We start from the raw sequence: 21,779 nt of genomic DNA, 5'->3' as shown, positions 1-21,779 counted from the left end.
TAGAAGAAAGAATGAAAGCTGAAGAAACAGTCATAAGACTCATTCAACAGAGATTCTACAGTGAAGAGTTGAAGAGACTTAGTCAAGAACCTAAAAGGCTTCCAAACAACCACCCATTGTACAAGCTTAAATTTGATTTGCAGGATGGTATACTGAAGGTGGGAGGGAGACTGGAAAATGCTTAGTTACCTAGCAGAGTGAAGCATCCAGCAATTCTACCCAAAAACTCTACCTTCACAAGATTGATTATTGATCACTACCACAACATATCCTTGCATCAAGGAAGAAGCTTTACCCAAAGCTGTTTGAGAGAAGGTGGTTACTGGATTGTGAAAGGAAGCAAAGTTATAGCAAAGTATATAAGTAAATGTGTAGTCTGCAGAAAGGCACGTAGACCTACCGAAGAACAAAGAATGGCAGATTTACCGGCAGATCATGTAAACCCATCACCACCATTTCTTTATAGCGGAATGGATTGCTTTGGCCCATTTATCACCAAGCAAAACCGCAAGGAGTACAAGAGATATGGACTAATATTTACATGTCTGAGTTCCAGAGCGATTCATCTGGAAATGTTAGATGATATGTCAACTGACGCATTCATCAACGCCTTGAGATGTTTCATAGCCCTTAGAGGTACTGTCAGAGAGCTTAGATCTGACCAAGGATCTAATTTTTGTCGGAGCAAACAATGAATTGAAGAAAGCGCTAAAAGTGATCGATAAAGAAAAAGTAACTGAGTATTTGTTAGAGAAACAGTGTGATTTTCATATGAATGCTCCACATGCAAGCCATACAGGAGGAGTGTGGGAAAGACAAATCAGAACTGTGAGAAATGTGTTAACTTCAGTGTTGAAAAAGAACGCCGGAAGATCAGATGATGCTTCACTTAGGACCCTAATCTATGAAGTAATGTCTATTGTTAACATTTGTCCACTTACAGTTGATAACATCAACTATCCAACAAGTTTGGACCCTTTAACTCCCAACCATCTACTTCACCTTAAGTCAGATTACATACAGACACCGCCTGGCAAGTTCACCAAAGAGGATCTATATGCTAAAAGGAGATGGTGAAAAGTTCAATATCTATCAGAACAGTTTTGGAATAGATGGAGGAAAGAGTACTTAGCCAATCGTATGCTAAGAAGTAAATGGCAAACATTATCGCAAAAAATAGGTACTTCGAAAATTCGCGAATATTTCGAATATAGTTATATATATTCGTAATTTCGAATATTAAAATTTTTTATTTTTTTATTTTTTTTATTTTATTTTATCAGTACACATGATCCCTCACTGCTTCAAGCTTGTGGGCCAATAAGAAGGCTGCAATATACTTGACTTTAGGAGTAGTAGTGTTTGCGAATTTTGCTATATATTCGTTTTTTTCGAATATTCGCTATATTTCTATAAAAAAAATCAAATATATAGCAATTTAGCTAATATAGTGCTATAATCTTCTTTGTCTAATAGTTGTAAGTTGAAGAATTCGCAAAAAAATTCAAATCCGAAAATTCAAATTATGAAAATTTGCATATTACACAATCATTACCTTTCCGATTTTTCGAGTAAAAAAAAAATCGCAAATTTTCGATTTTGCGAATATTCGACTAATATTTTACAAAATATTCGCGAAATATCGCGAATTCGAATATGACCCCTGCCTCTCATCACTAGAAGTCAATGGAAATTGTCCAAAGTTCTAGAAGTTCAAAAGGATGAAGACAAACTAGTAAGAAGAGTGTTGTTACAAATAGGAGACTCAAAACTTGACAAAAAAGGAAAACGTCTCACTACTCCACTCAAGTTGGAACGTCCTATGCAGAAGTTAGTTGTTCTACTTGAGAGTGATAAAAGATGCTTTGAAGTTGAGAACCTGATGGAAAATTCCTCAAATTCATGTTCAAGTCCTACCATTAAGAACATAGAATTATATGTAATTTTGGTGGGAGTGTAGCTGGCCAGCTAAGACCTGTCCTAGGTTGCTAGTATAGCCTTATATGTGTATACAGCTAGACCTGCCAATAGTCTTAATACAGTTCCTATGTTTATGTGTTAAAGACAAAACCAGAGTTATTTACTGTGACATCATGTTTTGGATGTCATATAACTGTTATATTTTGTGTTCACAGAAGCAGAAAAGATAATATGCCTTTAAGATTCATTATATAATGTAAGGTAAGATCAGTGACACAGCAGAAAAAGAAAGTATAGTATTAATCTGTTGTTGCTGGGCAGAAGTCTAGACCAATCACAGCCAGCTTCTCACACAGCAAGAGTTTTCACCAATCACAGCCAGCCTCACACACAGCCTGTCTGGGAATTCCCCCAGCTACGGCTGCTAGAATCATTATTCACCAGAGACAGGAGCTGAAGAGACATTCACTCCACTGAGAGCTGAGTTTTATGGGAACAAGAGGACCATATAGGTATTTAAAACAGTTATATAATGTTCATATTGTAAGTATTGTGTTACTGTGTAACTGTATACTGAACTAGATATATATGTGTTTACTTACAGTTACACCAATTGCAACCATACAATTGCATGAATTCAGATTCCATATTGCAATCCAAAGTGCACACAACCATACCAGATCATACTCAACCAATCTGCAAATAGTCACTGCTAACTGCATACTGCAAGTAAACTATTAGTTAGACCTCAGATATACCTCTCAGAGAGATCATAAAGTGCTTAACTAACTTAAAGAGAGAGTACAGATACTCAAGAGAGAAATATATCCACCATTTTATGTTGAATGACAAGATTGAACAGTTGAACCACCATCTTATGCATACCGCCATTTTGTGATATCTTTTCAACACGTGTTATGTACATGGACTATCTGCTGCGGAGGCAGCAGTGTTATATGAAGAAAAGTTGAAGTTAATAATGAAGTTATTTCAAGCATTTGGTGTGCTCTTTAAACCTACTGTTTCCATAGAACGGCGCTAGAGGAATTACAGAGTAATAGACAGTCTGGTTAGACTAAAAGTCAGAGATATCGAAATTCTTCTAATGCCACAGCGCAAAAGGCATTTCATAGTGCTGCGCCTGCCATAGTGGTCCAGCCTACTGCAGCAACCACTGCATCTCCCATTGGCACGCACCCAATTTCATGAAGTCAAGGCTCCACCAATTCAGCCGAAGGGAGCTGTCTGTCCTACCTATCATCTGCTGGTCCTGATGCTCCTGCTCCTCCTCGTCACTCATTCCGTCAGCAATCGATTACTGAAGCGATTGCCAAGAGACAGCAGTATGTGTGGACTTATCCCACGTCACAGACGTTGAACGTGCTCCTGGCCAAGTTGCTGGTGCTGCAGTCCCTCCATTTCCAAGTGGTGGACTCTGCACCTTTCAGAGAACTGATGGCTTGTGTCGAGCCGAGGTGGAGAGTTCCAAGCTATCATTTATTTCCGAAAAAGGCAGTACCGGCCCTGCACACATGTAGTACAGAAGGTGGGCCAGTCCTTGAGCCTGTCGGTGTCTGCCAAAGTGCACGGCAGCGCTGACGTGTGGAGCTGTGACTACGGTCACGGACAATACATGTCCTTTATGGCCCCCTGGGTAAATGTGGGCCTTTGCCTCCTCATCCTCCATCGTGTCCTCAGCCTCCACTGCAGGGACAATTCACAGTGCTCCTCCAGCATACCACATGTGCAGGGTATGGCAGCATCACGCTGTTCTACACCTCGTTTGCCTGGGAGAACGAAGTGACACAGGGGAGAAACAGCTCCGTGTCCTTCATCAAGAAATCGAATCCTGGCTTTCTCCTTGACAACTCAAAATCGGAACCATGGTGACCGACAACGGGAAGAAAATTGTGTCTGCGCTGCGTCAAGGAGGGCTGAGCCATGCATCTTGCATGGCACATTGGCGCACGTGTTCAATCTGGTTGTAAAGCGGTTCCTGAAGTCTTCACCCCATCTGCAAGACATCCTAAAATTGGCAGGAAACTTTGCATGCACTTGAGCCACTCGTACACCGCAAAGCACACCCTCCTTGAGCTGCAGAACAGCATCCCCCAACATAGGCTGATATGCGATGTTTCCACCCATTGGAATTCCACCCTCCATATGTTGGACCGACTATACGAACAGGGAAAGGCCATAAACGATTTCTTGATGATCCAAGCGGACAGGAGAACTCCCCTGTGTAACTTTCATGTCAGCCAGTGGCAGCTCATGCGTGACACATGCCGTTTGCTCGAGCCCTTTGAGGAGGCCACGTTATTTGTCAGTCGCCAGGACTACGGGATGAACAACGTCATTGCACTGAGTTATGTCCTAGAGCAGATGCTGCTAAATCTGGCTGACCAGGGGACAGGAGACGTGGTGCCTACATCTCACGGCCACATGAGCCCTGTGCGAGCGGAACTAGAGGAGGAGGAGGACATTGGAGCACAAGCAATGCCTAGAGAAATGGCTGTTTTTTCTACTCAGGAGAGGAGGAGCCGGAGGAGCTACAGGGTGATAAGGAAGACGAGACAGAGGACCCAGACACACCGTGGCAGTATGCAGTGGAGATGGAGGCAGGGAGTCCCTCTGAGTCACTTGCACAAATGGCCCGATGCATGCTCACTTGCTTCCGTAGTGACAGCTGAATTGTCACCATTCAGTAGAGTGATGACTTCTGGCTCTCCACCTTGTTGGACCCTCACTACTGGTCCAGAATGGGGGCCTTTTTTACCCCCACTAAGCGGGAGGACAAATTGAACTACTAAAGAGACATCCTATGTAGTCAGTTGGCTAATGCCTATCTGCGCCATCTTACATCCTCTCGCAGGTCTGACCGGGGGACCCTCTGCACTTACGTTTCTCTGCCATGGCTTCTATGGTAGGGTAGGGGGTAGGACTAGTACCAGCTCCATCAGCAGCAACCTGAGTCTAGAGTCGCTGATGAGCAGCTTTCTTCACCCGCATAGTGAAGAAACTACTCGCCAGCAGCAGCTAGACCTGGAGCAGGACCTGGACCAGCAAGTGGTGGCAAACTTGGACAGCAGCCTGCCACCGAACTTAAAGATCCGCTGGACTATCCGCAAGATAGTCAGAGAAAGAGCGCCAACCCTCCTGCGATCCCTAGAGAGAGAAAGAGACGCATGGTGGGAGACTGCAGTCAGCTAGTTTCCCGCCACTAGGCCCAAAGCCTGCAGCAGCGTATCCAAGCCAGCGCATCGCAAGTCATCACAGATCATCGCAAATCATCACAAAGCATCGTACGTCTGCACAGAGCATCGCAACTCAGCGCAGAGCATCGCAAGTCATCACAGAGAATGACAACTCAGCGCAGAGCATCGCATCACATCAAGAAAAGACAAGTCTCCTTTAAGACATTTGTTCCAGCAACGTTCAGATCACAGTTTCCTGCTCTTCAGAATAAGGTCAGAGCTTTCCTTTTATTACTTATCATTGCATATAGGCTTTGGCATAAGGAGACATTTTTTGTGTTCAGAAATAAGAGACTTTAAAGTAAAACAAAGGACAGTTTGTAGTACACGGACTCTAAAGAATTTTCCTAGATGCCATGTCAATGCTCAGGAAAGTCTTACAACCATTGTCCCAGCAAGACCACAGAGAACAGTCCTCGCTAGACTTCCCGTTCCTGAACCCACTGTATTTTCAGGAGACGTACTGAAGTTCATAGAGTGGAAGGCAAGTTTTGAAATGATCATTGAGCATCATTGCTTCTGTCCAGTTGACAAGTTATTCTGCCTTCAGAGATATGTTGGTGGAAAAGCCAAGAAAGTTCTTGAAGGCAACTTCTATAGAAAAGACGAAGAAGCCTACAAACAAGCTTGGGAAAAATTTAATGCAAGACATGGTCATCCTTTCTTAGTACAAAAAGCCTTTAGAGAGAAACTGAATAACTGGCCTAAAATAGGTCCTAAAGAACACTTCAGACTGCAAAAGTATGGTGATGTCCTGCAAGCATGCAGCAATGCCATCCCACATGTTCAAGGACTGGAAGTACTGAACGACTATCTAGAAAACCACAGGATGCTAGCCAAGATACCTGAAGAAGTGGCTTCTAGATGGATTCGCTGTGTGACTAAACAGCTAGATCTAGGTAAGAACTTCCCAAGTTTTAAAAAGTTCTCTGAGTTTGTCAATGAGGAAGCACGGATAGCATGTAATCCAGTAACATCATCTTACCTCTTAAAATCTTTACAAGAAAGGCCTGCAAGAGAGATTAGACGTGCAAGAGCAACTAACACAGCAGCTAAAGGTCCAGATACCTACGAGAGCAAGTTCAAAGTCACTACTGGGATCAGTAGAGAGACAGAACGGACAAATCTTCAGACTATCTTCAAGTGTATGTTCTGTGGAGAGAACCACTCCATACACAAGTGCCAACAATTGAAGGAGAAGTCCCCAGGAGAAACGAAAACATTTGTGCTGGATAACCAACTGTGTTTCGGATGCCTAAGAAAAGGCCATGTTACTAAGGAGTGTAAGAAAAAGGCCACATGCAGCGTTTGTACAGGACGCCATCCTACACCACTACATGAAGAACGTCCAAAGAAAGATAAATCCTCAATACCTAAAGATACTGAGGAAGGAAAGAAAGTATCGGTACTCTCTTGCATAGTGAGGGAAGGAGAAAGCAACGGCACATCAATGGTTGTACCCAGGGCCGGACTGGGGATAAAAACCAGCCCTGGAGAAAGTTGCACACCAGCCCCACAGCGTTGCGTCATTATTTACTTGTTTATAAAAGGGGAAAGCATTCCTTTTAAAACACGTGTGTAAACACGAATATGAACTTTGCCCCACGATAGCTCTTTTGTAGAACCCCATTGTTCATATTACCGTTTTACTGGCTAGGGCAGCGCTAAATCCCGGCCATCAGTGACGGTGATGTCACTGGGCTTCCTGGCAGCCCCATGGAGAGCCCTGGTACGTCACCAGATCTTCAAAAAATGCCTTTGCCCTGCGCGATTTAGCGCAGGGCAAAGGAGAGCATCGGAGCATGAACTACTCCGATGCTCAAGTCAGGGGGGCTGCCTGGGTGAAAATGGAGGTATGTCCGGGTTCAGCTCTGAACCCGAACAACCCCTTTAATTTATACTCAGATATAGTCCTCCTGTAAGTACCTGGCCTTCCCCCTCTTCCTCACCCCCCTTCCCCTTCTGTCCCCCTTGAATGTATGTCAGCACCAGGAGAAGGACTGGAGCTGCAGGCTGCACGGGGACAAGTGAGTGACTGGCAACCCCTTCCTGCTGTCACAGAGTTGCTGGATTCTCCTGGAAAAGTTGTTGAAGTGCAGCTGCCTGGAGGTGGTGGGCAACAAGCTTCTCACAGCCACTCTGACCATCATGCATGGAGTTTCAGCTGCCTGGAAGTGACCTCCAGGCTTCTATGTATGAAGGCACAGTAGACTGCTGGGAGCTGCCTGTGTGGAGGCTGAGCAGCCTGCTGGATGCCGAGAGCTGTGTGATCACTGTCCCCTCCTGTACAGAGAGCAGCAAGGGACTCTCCAGGAGTGACATCAGCTGGGCAGATCAGCTTCTAGGATCTGGGCTCCATGGGCCCTCTGTAGCCCTCACATGCTTCTTTATGCATCACAGCAAGGAGATGATTGGGGCAGTTGACAGCAGGGCTCTGGCCGGAGGTAGCACTTTGTGAAAGGTTGTCACACAGGTTGTCAGGGGCTGGGAGTGGAGAACATCTTGGTGTGTAACCTGGTGTCACTGTGCTGTACAAAGGATCTGCTGGGCATGGTGCCTCCACAGAGGGCAGGGAATCAGATGGACTGAGGAGGGCTTGTACTTTGGAGAAGAATATGTGGCTTCATGTGACAGAGCAGAGGAATGGCACAGAAGAGTGTGTGGATGAGGGTACGTCGTGTCTCCAGGAGCTCTGCCCCTGACATCTCCAAGTGATAAACACTGCTGGACCCCCCTGGCACCCTGCACACAGAGCCTTCCTGTATGTATGGCTGGTGCCACCTTGTGATTAGATCTGACAGTCTGAAGCCAGGAAGCGCTGCCACCCTGTCCCCAGGTCTGCTCTGTGCATGCACCCGGAGCCCTCTGTGCCCACGCTGGTGATGCCATGTCCCGCAACCATAGTGGAGGTGATGTGGGAGGCTCTGGATAAAAAGCAGCTCTGGAGGGAAAGGCAGGGGCAGGGACCGTTACTACGGGTCGGGGCAACAGGGTGCTGTTGAACTCCAGTAGAGGGGACGGGCTGCTTCTCCTGGGCACCAGTGACACTGGCAGGGGCAGCGGTGTGGGACCGGGAGGGGGCTTGCAGGAGAGCCGCCGGGGGAAGCAGGGAGCTCGCATGAGCTTATTGGGGAAGCAGCCAGAGCTGCCGGAGGAACGTGAAGTACCGGAGGCTGCATAACTACCTGTGCAACGTGCTGGAGAGACCCCGGGCTGGGCATTTGTCTACCACGTCTTTGTGTGAGTACCGGACACCGTGCTGCTGTGTATAATGCACCGCCACTCGCCACATGTGGGCATGGCCCTGGCATCCAATACATATCAGGGAAAGCTATACTGTGCATGTATAATGTGTGCAGGGTGCCAGGGGGGTCCAGCAGTGTCTGTCACTTGGAGATGTCAGGGGCAGAGCTCCTGGAGACACGACGTACCCTCATCCACACACTCTTCTGTGCCATTCCTCTGCTCTGTCACATGAAGCCACATATTCTTCTCCAAAGTACAAGCCCTCCTCAGTCCATCTGATTCCCTGCCCTCTGTGGAGGCACCATGCCCAGCAGATCCTTGGCACAGCACAGTGACACCAGGTTACACACCAAGATGTTCTCCCCTCCCAGCCCCTGACAACCTGTGTGACAACCTTTCACAAAGTGCTACCTCCAGCCAGAGCCCCGCTGTCAACTGCCCCAATCATCTCCTTGCTGTGATGCATAAAGAAGCATGTGAGGGCCACAGAGGGCCCATGGAGCCCAGATCCTAGAAGCTGATCTGCCCAGCTGATGCCACTCCTGGAGATTCCTGTAAACTGAGACTGTATGTAAACTAATAGTATACACTACATAACCCTGACAGCCTGCACATGTGGGCACAGCCCTGGCATCCAATACATATCACAGAGAGCCATACTGTGCAGTATAGCTTATAATGCACAGTATAGCTTATAATGCACAGTATAGCTTATAATGCACAGTATAGCTTATAATGCACAGTATAGCTTATAATGCACAGTATAGCTTATAATGCACAGTATAGCTTATAATGCACAGTATAGCTTATAATGCACAGTATAGCTTATAATGCACAGTATAGCTTATACTGCACAGTATAGCTCTCTGTGACATGTATTGGATGCCATACGTATAAAGGCAAGTTGCTTACTGTGTAAACAAAAAAGAGAGGGCGCACCATAGGGTAAAAACGTTTGGAAATTCAGATTAAATCCCAATTTGGGAGGCTCACCTTGCAGGGTTGCGCAATTATAGGCACAACGCTAATGTAGGCATGTGGGAGATGATTTAATCCCCAATATGAAGGTTGGTATGCAGCCACGGATGTAGATGTCCTCGGATGAGCGTGCCTAGGCCCACACGGAGGATTAAAATGACAGGAAGAAAAGGAACATCTCTCGGCGCAAGGAACCAACCAGAGGTAGATGGTGAATCTTCAAGAGTTTTATTGCAATCACACAACGCGTTTCGGGGAAAGGGTCCCCTTCATCAGGTGAAGAAAATTGCATAGAGAGTGGACAAACATGCTGGATATATATACACAAAAATGGTCACATGCAAACAAGGTCAAAGGGGAGGTGGGCGTTACCTCAAGCAGAAACAAAAGTCATTGGTACATAAAATAATGCAAATGGGTATACAACTGAACAAACTAAACCTTTTGAGTTTACAGACTAATTCATAAATGTATTTATAAAACATTAACATGAAGAAGCATCGCCTCTAGATGTAGCCCATGGCTGGGGAGGAGGAACAGCATCACACAGAGTCACATGACCGCAGTTCCGATCATGTGACTTGTGATGCAATGCTTGTTGCTGGGAGACAGGATGCTAAACAGCCGGCTTAGAAGGAAGCTCGGCATACTGAAAGGTCCTGCGTCATGCTGCTTTCTTGATATGATCAGCAGCGCTACAGAAAGAAGAGAGGTGACGCCCTACTTCACTAAAAGTAAAAAAAAAAAAAAAAAAAAAAAAAAAAAACATTAGCAGAAAGATTACAATAGATAGATAAATAAATGGATGCATGAAATTAGTCCAAGATACAAATTAATGATTTGAATGCAGAAAAAAGGAGCAATCCAAAAGCAAATATCTTGGATGTAGATTTATAATATGACATATATATAAAAAATTCATTAATCCCACAAATAATTCCACAAACAAACGCCATAAAATTGAATAGGTGATATCAGATCTGTACGTATGGGATATATGAATGTATGTATGTATATATATATATATATATATATATATATAAAAACAAATGCACATCTATAAAAATAGTGCATAATAGACACTACAGACTAAAAAATAAATAAAATAAAAAATGAATGATTAGATAATAAAAATCGAAATTTATATATAAATAGATAATTATGAACATGATTAAAACAACAATATTGATGATGTCGAAAATTGATAATAAATAATCTATAATATCAGTAACGGTAGTCATGTGACCCTAAAAGTTTATTTCAAAAGCCTCATTCAGACCGTTTGGATTGAGACAGTCGAGTTTAAAAATCCAATACATTTCACGTTTGCGAAGGGTCTGAATGGTATTCCGACAGCTGTCATTTACCTGTTCGATGGGTGTGACCTTAAACCCGGAAAAGCACCCATCGTGATGTTCTGTTGCATGGCGTGATATACTGTGCTGTAAAAATTTCTTTTTTACATTAGACCTGTGCTTGTTAAGCCTATTCCGTAGGGTTTGGATGGTGCGACCTACATACTGTAGGCCGCATGGGCATTCCAACAGGTAAATGACATTCTGAGAGCCACAACTAAGATGGTTTTTTATAGAAAAGGAATCTCCAGTAGATTTGCTGCGAAAGGATGATGTAGTGTTAATGGTCAAGCAGCACAAACACCTCGATAAATTACATTTATAGCTCCCCAAGGGTCTTGAGACTAGATTGCTCACAGTCGGCTTCACACACTGTGAGGGTAAGCGTCTAAGTCTACTGGGGGCCAGAACACTCTTAAGGGTTTGTGCCCTCCTGAAAGTCAGTCTAGGCTGACCGGGTAGCATTTGCCTCAGGTGTGGGTCCCTTTTTAATATGTGCCAATGTTTGGACAAAACGTCTCTAATAGCGTCATGATTGTTCCCATACGTTGTCAGAAAATTCATACAAAAGCGTTCATTGTCAACATGTGTTTTTTCACTCTTAGTTAGACACATACTTTGGGATAGGCCCTTTGCTCTTTCATACGCAGCTTCGACTATCTTTGGGGGATAACCCTTCTTCAGAAACCTATCACGAATGATTTTACTTTGACAAATGAAGTCCCTATCAAGGGAACAGTTGCGTCTGACTCTTTTGAACTGACTAAACGGAATATTCACCTTCCATTTCTTATAGTGGGTGCTGGAATAGTCTAAATAGCTATTACAGTCAACCCTTTTAAAAAAGGTTCGTGTGATGATGGCCCTCCCGCTGGCTTCCAGTTCCAAATCAAGGTACTCTATCTTGACACGATTTGATGTCCCTGTCAGATTTATTCCCCAATTCGTGGACCTCATCTCCTCAAAAAAAGAGGAAATCGAGGCATCATCACCATTCCATATGAGGATCAGGTCATCTATGTATCTACGATAGAAGACAATATTGTCAATCCAATACCCAGAGCCATAGATGAACTGATCCTCAAAACGCCCCCAAAGATAGTCGAAGCTGCGTATGAAAGAGCAAAGGGCCTATCCCAAAGTATGTGTCTAACTAAGAGTGAAAAAACACATGTTGACAATGAACGCTTTTGTATGAATTTTCTGACAACGTATGGGAACAATCATGACGCTATTAGAGACGTTTTGTCCAAACATTGGCACATATTAAAAAGGGACCCACACCTGAGGCAAATGCTACCCGGTCAGCCTAGACTGACTTTCAGGAGGGCACAAACCCTTAAGAGTGTTCTGGCCCCCAGTAGACTTAGACGCTTACCCTCACAGTGTGTGAAGCCGACTGTGAGCAATCTAGTCTCAAGACCCTTGGGGAGCTATAAATGTAATTTATCGAGGTGTTTGTGCTGCTTGACCATTAACACTACATCATCCTTTCGCAGCAAATCTACTGGAGATTCCTTTTCTATAAAAAACCATCTTAGTTGTGGCTCTCAGAATGTCATTTACCTGTTGGAATGCCCATGCGGCCTACAGTATGTAGGTCGCACCATCCAAACCCTACGGAATAGGCTTAACAAGCACAGGTCTAATGTAAAAAAGAAATTTTTACAGCACAGTATATCACGCCATGCAACAGAACATCACGATGGGTGCTTTTCCGGGTTTAAGGTCACACCCATCGAACAGGTAAATGACAGCTGTCGGAATACCATTCAGACCCTTCGCAAACGTGAAATGTATTGGATTTTTAAACTCGACTGTCTCAATCCAAACGGTCTGAATGAGGCTTTTGAAATAAACTTTTAGGGTCACATGACTACCGTTACTGATATTATAGATTATTTATTATCAATTTTCGACATCATCAATATTGTTGTTTTAATCATGTTCATAATTATCTATTTATATATAAATTTCGATTTTTATTATCTAATCATTCATTTTTTATTTTATTTATTTTTTAGTCTGTAGTGTCTATTATGCACTATTTTTATAGATGTGCATTTGTTTTTATATATATATATATATATATATATATACATACATACATTCATATATCCCATACGTACAGATCTGATATCACCTATTCAATTTTATGGCGTTTGTTTGTGGAATTATTTGTGGGATTAATGAATTTTTTATATATATGTCATATTATAAATCTACATCCAAGATATTTGCTTTTGGATTGCTCCTTTTTTCTGCATTCAAATCATTAATTTGTATCTTGGACTAATTTCATGCATCCATTTATTTATCTATCTATTGTAATCTTTCTGCTAATGTTTTTTTTTTTTTTTTTTTTTTTTTTTTACTTTTAGTGAAGTAGGGCGTCACCTCTCTTCTTTCTGTAGCGCTGCTGATCATATCAAGAAAGCAGCATGACGCAGGACCTTTCAGTATGCCGAGCTTCCTTCTAAGCCGGCTGTTTAGCATCCTGTCTCCCAGCAACAAGCATTGCATCACAAGTCACATGATCGGAACTGCGGTCATGTGACTCTGTGTGATGCTGTTCCTCCTCCCCAGCCATGGGCTACATCTAGAGGCGATGCTTCTTCATGTTAATGTTTTATAAATACATTTATGAATTAGTCTGTAAACTCAAAAGGTTTAGTTTGTTCAGTTGTATACCCATTTGCATTATTTTATGTACCAATGACTTTTGTTTCTGCTTGAGGTAACGCCCACCTCCCCTTTGACCTTGTTTGCATGTGACCATTTTTGTGTATATATATCCAGCATGTTTGTCCACTCTCTATGCAATTTTCTTCACCTGATGAAGGGGACCCTTTCCCCGAAACGCGTTGTGTGATTGCAATAAAACTCTTGAAGATTCACCATCTACCTCTGGTTGGTTCCTTGCGCCGAGAGATGTTCCTTTTCTTCCTGTCATTTTAATCCTCCGTGTGGGCCTAGGCACGCTCATCCGAGGACATCTACATCCGTGGCTGCATACCAACCTTCATATTGGGGATTAAATCATCTCCCACATGCCTACATTAGCGTTGTGCCTATAATTGCGCAACCCTGCAAGGTGAGCCTCCCAAATTGGGATTTAATCTGAATTTCCAAACGTTTTTACCCTATGGTGCGCCCTCTCTTTTTTGTTTACACAGTAAGCAACTTGCCTTTATACGTATTTCGTCGTCTGGTGATCCAGATTTTGTGGCTGCACGTAGAATCTGCGTTTGGAGAAAGAACAAAAACCTCACAATGGATTACGCCATTAATCGCCTAGAGCAACGTGAACGTCTTGTGACCCAGGTCATTCAGGTTTCTGACCCGGTTATGTCCACCAAGGTACTGTTTCTCAGTAATAATGTCTACGAGGGGATTGACGAAAAATCTTTACTCTCAGAATTTCAGACACTAGAAAGATATATGCTTAATGAAATCCAACATGAACTTGATACAACCTTCCTGGAGATATACCTGCAGGAGGGCCTTGTGCCCAGGGGTCTTCGTTTACGTTTTAAAAATTCTTTTGTTGATGATATGGACTTCTGCAAGGAGTGGGATGAATACTTATTGGACTGTGCTAGGGGTCTAATTAAGCTTTTGATTAAGAAACGTAGGAACATGTGTTCTAACCTTGGAGGTCTTATTATGGATGTTTATCATAGGATCATCCATCATAAGGAGCATCCAGCTTATATCAGGTTCGACCGCATGACCACAAACAAGGTTTCTCTATATGAAAAAGAGGTTATAGATAAAAAAGCTAGAAAACTAATCAGGGATAGGACCGACTTTAGAACTGACAATATTAAATATTGGCTCAAGGACCCTCCCTACAACAGACCTACTAATAAATCCCCTGCTCCCATCCAGACTCAGGGTCATCACCCCGCACGTAATGGCTCCATATCCTCCAGAGGATCCAAACCGTCTTCACATTCCCATCACCATCAGGGATCCACTTTTTATAATAATTCCAGAAGGTCCAAACCATCCAAAAAGGACATTAATGCCTTGTCTGGGCCTGTTGAATCTGTATATGGTACCACCCCCATATTGGATTTACCAGTACCCAACAATGTTGCATATAGGGTCCTTCCCATGGGCCCATCCCCTCCTCATGACCACTCCTCTCAGTCCATGAGTATCTTGGACCATAAACAAGTGATCCCTTCCAAAGTTTCCCTTCCATCCCCCACCAAATCATTAGGTTTGGGAAAAATGAGCGCTCCTACGGCCGCCCCGTCCACCACATTTGATCCGGACATCACATCTAAATGTGGTCCACTTAATCTCCCTCCCACCTCTTTCTCTCCCCTTAAGTGTCATTCACATGTCTCCCCCACTGACCAAGGTTCCATACATTGCCCAGTAGTTCCTGTATCACCCACCTCCCCAATTGATTTGGAAGTAGATTCACTCATCACTGTACATGAAGTCTCATTCCCCCAAGGTTCGGAACATCTTAATATCAGTCCGTCAGGCCCAATTAATAAGGCCGGAGACATTTCGACTGCCTTAGGACTCATGGATCCGCTCGATAACACCACGCAGTCCTCCATTGGTCCCTTTTCTTCCTCATCCTCTTCTTCCTCTTCCTCTTTTTTATCCCTACCTCCCATCCTAAACCCCATCACAGCCTATCCGGTACTAAAAGGCCCCAACACAGTGGCAATAACCAATTACTTTCACCCTTTAGGCCCAAGACCCCCAAAAAGAAAAAATATAGAAGAGGCTGCAGAGGGGGCCAAAGTAAAAAGGAGAATCTAGCCCCCAGTGCCCCCTTTCCACAGGAGGTCAAAATTTTCAATCTGTCCGAATACATATTGTCCACTGAGGAAACATCTCTTTTATCCAAGGGCCTTTCTTTCTGCCCTTCTGCACCTACCAAGGGTTTTGACTTATTTTTGGATCTACACCATTTCACCCGAAAATTAACCCTGAAAAGACATTTTGGGATTTTGGAAAAATCATCTAGACCTAAGGTCAATGTGGAACTGGTGATGTCTCCAGACATCCAAGGCCAGGAATTTGTACATACAGGACTCAAACCACCATCTAAGTACTACCCCATGCAACATAAGGGGAATTTTATCGATACCTTTTATAATATAGTCATGGATGATTTTCGGAAATTACACCAAAAACCAACTTGCAGACAGAACCTTACAAAAAAGGAAAAAACGGCGGTCAAGCGCCTCCAGAATAATTTAGATATTGTCATCCGCAGTGCAGATAAGGGAGGGGGAGTGGTAATTCAAGATAGGGAGACCTATACTAAGGAGGCACTCCGTATCCTATCCGATACAGAATACTATGTACCTCTAGTCACAGACCCCACTAAGTCACATATTTCAGAATTCAAAGACCTTATTGAATCAGCATCTCATATACTAGATAAAAAGGAGAAAGCATTCATCCTAGTATCGGATCCTGTCACAGCATTATTTTACCACCTACCCAAGATACATAAGGATACAAAGAATCCACCAGGGCGACCAATTATTTCAGGGGTTTGCTCCCTCACATGTAATCTTTCAAAGTATGTGGATGTCCTGTTACAAAAATATGTTACCAAACTACCCTCCTATTTAAGGGACTCAACAGCTTTGATAGAGTCTGTTAAAGATATTGAGTGGAGGAACACTTATAGTTGGGTCACACTGGACGTGACGGCTTTGTATTCGAATATTTCCCATACTAAAGGAATTGAATGCATTAAGTGGTATTTGGATAACGACCCTCTGTTACCGGCAGGACAAGCAGTCTTTCTACAGGACTGCATTAGATTCATACTGACACACAACATATTTACCTTTGAGGATTCCCTGTACCTGCAGATGAAGGGAACCGCAATGGGGACGAAATTTGCGCCCAGTTTCGCAAACCTTTTTATGGGGCGTTTTGAGGATCAGTTCATCTATGGCTCTGGGTATTGGATTGACAATATTGTCTTCTATCGTAGATACATAGATGACCTGATCCTCATATGGAATGGTGATGATGCCTCGATTTCCTCTTTTTTTGAGGAGATGAGGTCCACGAATTGGGGAATAAATCTGACAGGGACATCAAATCGTGTCAAGATAGAGTACCTTGATTTGGAACTGGAAGCCAGCGGGAGGGCCATCATCACACGAACCTTTTTTAAAAGGGTTGACTGTAATAGCTATTTAGACTATTCCAGCACCCACTATAAGAAATGGAAGGTGAATATTCCGTTTAGTCAGTTCAAAAGAGTCAGACGCAACTGTTCCCTTGATAGGGACTTCATTTGTCAAAGTAAAATCATTCGTGATAGGTTTCTGAAGAAGGGTTATCCCCCAAAGATAGTCGAAGCTGCGTATGAAAGAGCAAAGGGCCTATCCCAAAGTATGTGTCTAACTAAGAGTGAAAAAACACATGTTGACAATGAACGCTTTTGTATGAATTTTCTGACAACGTATGGGAACAATCATGACGCTATTAGAGACGTTTTGTCCAAACATTGGCACATATTAAAAAGGGACCCACACCTGAGGCAAATGCTACCCGGTCAGCCTAGACTGACTTTCAGGAGGGCACAAACCCTTAAGAGTGTTCTGGCCCCCAGTAGACTTAGACGCTTACCCTCACAGTGTGTGAAGCCGACTGTGAGCAATCTAGTCTCAAGACCCTTGGGGAGCTATAAATGTAATTTATCGAGGTGTTTGTGCTGCTTGACCATTAACACTACATCATCCTTTCGCAGCAAATCTACTGGAGATTCCTTTTCTATAAAAAACCATCTTAGTTGTGGCTCTCAGAATGTCATTTACCTGTTGGAATGCCCATGCGGCCTACAGTATGTAGGTCGCACCATCCAAACCCTACGGAATAGGCTTAACAAGCACAGGTCTAATGTAAAAAAGAAATTTTTACAGCACAGTATATCACGCCATGCGACAGAACATCACGATGGGTGCTTTTCCGGGTTTAAGGTCACACCCATCGAACAGGTAAATGACAGCTGTCGGAATACCATTCAGACCCTTCGCAAACGTGAAATGTATTGGATTTTTAAACTCGACTGTCTCAATCCAAACGGTCTGAATGAGGCTTTTGAAATAAACTTTTAGGGTCACATGACTACCGTTACTGATATTATAGATTATTTATTATCAATTTTCGACATCATCAATATTGTTGTTTTAATCATGTTCATAATTATCTATTTATATATAAATTTCGATTTTTATTATCTAATCATTCATTTTTTATTTTATTTATTTTTTAGTCTGTAGTGTCTATTATGCACTATTTTTATAGATGTGCATTTGTTTTTATATATATATATATATATATATATATATACATACATACATTCATATATCCCATACGTACAGATCTGATATCACCTATTCAATTTTATGGCGTTTGTTTGTGGAATTATTTGTGGGATTAATGAATTTTTTATATATATGTCATATTATAAATCTACATCCAAGATATTTGCTTTTGGATTGTTGGATTGCTCCTTTTTTCTGCATTCAAATCATTAATTTGTATCTTGGACTAATTTCATGCATCCATTTATTTATCTATCTATTGTAATCTTTCTGCTAATGTTTTTTTTTTTTTTTTTTTTTTTTTTTTTTTTTTTTTACTTTTAGTGAAGTAGGGCGTCACCTCTCTTCTTTCTGTAGCGCTGCTGATCATATCAAGAAAGCAGCATGACGCAGGACCTTTCAGTATGCCGAGCTTCCTTCTAAGCCGGCTGTCTAGCATCCTGTCTCCCAGCAACAAGCATTGCATCACAAGTCACATGATCGGAACTGCGGTCATGTGACTCTGTGTGATGCTGTTCCTCCTCCCCAGCCATGGGCTACATCTAGAGGCGATGCTTCTTCATGTTAATGTTTTATAAATACATTTATGAATTAGTCTGTAAACTCAAAAGGTTTAGTTTGTTCAGTTGTATACCCATTTGCATTATTTTATGTACCAATGACTTTTGTTTCTGCTTGAGGTAACGCCCACCTCCCCTTTGACCTTGTTTGCATGTGACCATTTTTGTGTATATATATCCAGCATGTTTGTCCACTCTCTATGCAATTTTCTTCACCTGATGAAGGGGACCCTTTCCCCGAAACGCGTTGTGTGATTGCAATAAAACTCTTGAAGATTCACCATCTACCTCTGGTTGGTTCCTTGCGCCGAGAGATGTTCCTTTTCTTCCTGTCATGTATTGGATGCCAGGCTGTGCCCACATGTGACTGTGCAGGCTGTCAGGGTTATGTAGTGTATATTAGTGTACATACAGTCTTATAAATTAGAGGACTGTATGTAAATAATATACACTACATAACCCTGACAGCCTGCACAGTCACATGTGGGCACAGCCTGGCCCCTTCTTACCCCCAGGGCTGTTTACATCGGTGACGGCGGCGGCATACACAGGGGTCGGGCTCTGCTTCCGGTCTGCGGCCAGGGCCCGGCATATTTGAATCTGGTGAGGCGGCGGGAGCCTGAGGCCACTTGCAGGAAGAGAGGGGCGGCCACACACAGGACAGCCAGATCCTCAGGATCACGGGCTGCCGCTCACACAGCGACACCAGGTGGTCGGAGGGAGCAGTGCCGCTCCCACGGATGCCGGCCGGCCTGCCTGCTCAGCTCCACCCACCTGCCAGTGCGGCCACCACTACATCAGACTGAGGCTAGCTTTCGGATTCGGCCCGCCGGCCGCAGAAAAAGTGCAGGCATATCTTAAAGCGGCCCCAGGGCCGGCGGCCCACCGGGAAATTTCCCGGTATCCCGGTAGGCCAGTCCGGCCCTGGTTGTACCAGTGTGCATATTAAATCCTAAAAGGAGGAACAAGAAGGTATACGCCTATGCGCTACTGGATGCCCAGAGTGACGTCACCTTCATTGATGAAGAAATCTGCAAGAAATTACAAGTAACTACAGAACCAGTGAAGCTCAAACTCACCACAATGACGGGAGGAGACACAATAGTGAACAGTCAAAGGGTCAAAGGACTGAGAGTTAGAGGACTTCATTCAAACTGCCCATTGGATGTACCTACAAAAGACGATATACCTCTAGATCGAGATCGCATACCTACCTGTGAAACAGCCAATGAATGGGAGCACCTATCTGTCATATCTCATGAAATGTCCCCGCTGAAGGAGTTTGGTGTTGGACTGTTGATAGGCTACTATTGTCCCGAAGCCTTGGTACCACGAAAGGTAATCACAGGAGGGAAGGGTGAACCCTACGCTGTTCAAACTGATCTAGGATGGGGTGTTGTTAGAGGAAAACAGCAGAGGAGGAAACGTGGAGGAAACGGGATCATAGTAAGAAGGGGCATGGCCCAGAACAGGTATGCATGGATACTGTACATCTATGATCAAAGTGCACATTGGATTTATCACTAGGGGACAACTCCTTTAATGTATGGCAGGGAATTCCCAGGGTTTAATATTAGCATCAGATCATAGTATTGCATCAGCCAATCAGATCCTAGCATTACATTGGCCAATCAGATCACAGCATTACATCGGCCAATCAGATCACAGCATTGCATCGGCCAATCAGATCACAGCATTGCATCGGCCAATCAGATCACAGCATTGCATCGGCCAATCAGATCACAGCATCACCCCCATCATGACATCACAGAGGTATAAAAGGAGCTCCCTTGGCTGAGGCTGCTCATTTGTGGGGAGGAAGGCTATCTGCGTGGTCCAGGGGAGCAGCCTAGACGAGACATGTATGTATGTGTATGTGAGGGCGCATGTCTATCATCATCTGTACATACTTGTCCTGATACATGTGATGTCCTCCTGCTCTACCCAATCATGGCCATAATAATTTTTCTATCTCTTTTCTCCCCATATATCCCAGGACATCGCAAGTAATCCAAGTAATTACAAAAAAAAAAAAAAAAAAAAAAAAAAAGAAAGTAATCGCAAGTAATCTTCAATCATCATCGTCACAAGTGAATGCAGATTGCAGGCTCCTCGAGCAGGGTATGTATGAATGATGTCAGACTAGATTGTAAGCCTTTAAGTCCATCTCCAGTTCTGTGTATGTGACACGTATATGGATGTATGGACGCGGTCATGATACATGTGATGTCTTCTTTCATTTCAGCCACAAAGAATAAGGCTGAATCCTCCACATGTCCGGTATGTGTAATAAGGGTGATATGTGTAGAAGTGTGATCTGTATGATAGATATATAACCAGCATGTTATCTACAGAATGATCTATACGCTCTATAGGGGAATACCGGGCGGTGGGGTATAATGCAGCCGCAGGCTTTGATTTCAGTAGATGTAATTCCTCATGTTTCCTGCGGAGGCGCCGCATAGAAAACAAACACTTAGCCTTTGTTCAGACCTGGTGGGTGCAGAGAACACAGGACAGAAATCACATGGCTTTCCTATAGGTCAAAGGGAGAGAAGAATATTGGCGTTACACACCGCACTATCCAAACCAGATCCCAATACTAAGGCGGGGGAGGGGTGGTCACAGGATGGCAGCAAAGAAGGGATTTCTTTCTCTATTTTTTTGTTTATTTTTCTGAAGACATCGTCATAAGACATCACCGCAAGACATCGCCATCACCGCAAGACATCGCCATCACCTCAAGACATCGCCATCACCTCAAGACATCGCCATCACCTCAAGACATCACCATCATCTCAAGACATCATCATCTTTGCAAGACATCGTCATCACCGCAAGACATCGCCATCACCTCAAGACATCGCCATCACCTCAAGACATCGCCATCACCTCAAGACATCGCCATCACCTCAAGACATCGCCATCACCGCAAGACATCGTCATCACCGCAAGACATCGCCATCACCGCAAGACATCGCCATCACCGCAAGACATCGCCATCACCGCAAGACATCGCCATCACTGCAAGACATGATCACCGCAAGACATCGCCATCACCGCAAGACATCGCCATCATCTCAAGACATCGCGATCATCGCAAGACATCGCCATCACCTCAAGACATTGGCATCAACACAA

At 43.6% G+C, this 21,779-nt stretch overlaps 1 long non-coding RNA gene across 1 annotated transcript; it reads left to right on the top strand.

Annotated features, from left to right (window-relative positions):
* The first annotated feature begins 20,650 nt into the window (after positions 1-20,650).
* LOC120993164 lies at positions 20,651-21,426 on the top strand. Its single transcript, XR_005777148.1, has 3 exons — positions 20,651-20,759; positions 20,884-20,918; positions 21,321-21,426. It is a non-coding gene; the product is annotated as an uncharacterized LOC120993164 (long non-coding RNA).
* Positions 21,427-21,779: the final 353 nt, after the last annotated feature.

The sequence above is a fragment of the Bufo bufo genome, chromosome 3 (assembly GCF_905171765.1).
Source record: "Bufo bufo chromosome 3, aBufBuf1.1, whole genome shotgun sequence".
NCBI classification, from domain to species: Eukaryota; Metazoa; Chordata; class Amphibia; order Anura; family Bufonidae; genus Bufo; species Bufo bufo.
Note: the sequence above shows the minus strand (reverse complement) of the source record. Positions and strands in the feature narration are given on the sequence as shown.